A 1,477-nucleotide genomic window follows, 5' to 3' on the forward strand; every position below is an offset into this window, starting at 1 on the left:
TATAGTACATATTAATTTTGGTAATAAAATAAAAATATTTTTTAGACTTATAAGGTGTCAAAAAATGTCTCAGGAAGCTACTGGAGGGTGTTCTCTGTTGAAGTAATGAAATAAACCAAGGTAAAAGGTAAGATGCAGGAAACAGGGGATCTCACATACAGCCATTCCCAGGACAATAATAAAAGTTTGCAGACCCATAGCTATGCATCTAGTTCTAAGCATAAATAGTACAAACTGGAGTAGGTGGACACAGGGATTCAGAAGGAAAAGAAGATAACTTCACATATTTATGTGGAAAAAAACAGTGAGAGAGATTGAAAAGTGTAGGGAGAATTAGTGAAAGAAAAACATATGAATAAATAAAGCAATTGCTAACTCAAAAACAACAGTTATGCAAAAAATATGACAGAATAGAGAAGACAAGATGGCGATGGAGTAGGCGGACATAACAACCTCCACCTCCCAGAACCAAAGTGGATTACAAACTAATTTTAAGAACTGTCATCTGGAAAAACCAACTTTGGACTAAACTAAGAGGACTCTTCAATCAAGGAGCACTGAAGAAGCCACACCGAGACTGGTAGGATAAGCAGAAAAATGGAGAGGGCTGACCAGCTCCCTGGAGCGAATGGCAGCCGGAAGAGACTCGCGTGGCAGGAAGTGAGTTTAGCAGAGAGGGGAGGGTCCTGAATCCCAGGAACAAAGCCCCAGCCTGCAGCCCCAGAGCCTAGAAGAGGCATATGGACAGTATTTAGCTGGAAACAAGTCAGGATAATTTTTGTGAGAAAGAGACTGATTTCTCAGACCCAGGATTCTTCTTAAAGGGACCATGCAGAATACCTCTCTCACAACCACTCACCTGGGGCTCTGGGGGATGGGGAGAGAGGAGAGGACCAGAGTAGCAGGAAGATAGTGTAATCTAGGAGGCACAGGGAGAAACATTTTGGGAGACAGCCACCCTAACCCCTGGGATGAGTCACTCCCCAAATCTGAAGTGAATATTTCCCCTGGAAACAGCAATACCAGCAAAGGGAAGCAGGACACCAGCCAAACAAGCTCTCCCGGGGCACTCAGAGCAGAGTCGCTTAGAAGGAGGGAGCTTCTGGGGCTACAGTAGTGAGTCTTAGGGTCTGAGCTGCAGTGCCCTCATCCACAAGGCTGAGGGCTCGCCCGATGGTGGGCAGCAGTGGGACGCAGAAGTGCAGTTCTGTCAGCAAGGGCGGAAGCCAGCTGGCCACCACTGGGCCCAGGTGTGAGCTCAGTCTTGCCCGGCTGGGGAGGAGGGGGCGTGCAAAAGTGGTCAAACCCAGATGCGGGCTGTCTGTAATCCAGCCTGTGGGGGAAGGGCGGGAACCGCAGAAGGGGTGGAGACCCGCGCTTGAGCAAGGGCGCAGGAGCACATCCCTGCCCCGCTCGCAGAACTGAAGATTGTGGCCTGACTTGGAGCTGGCTCCTCCTGCGGGGGTGGAGCCAAAAA

This window comes from Saccopteryx leptura, chromosome 4, assembly GCF_036850995.1.
Source record: "Saccopteryx leptura isolate mSacLep1 chromosome 4, mSacLep1_pri_phased_curated, whole genome shotgun sequence".
Taxonomy (NCBI): Eukaryota; Metazoa; Chordata; class Mammalia; order Chiroptera; family Emballonuridae; genus Saccopteryx; species Saccopteryx leptura.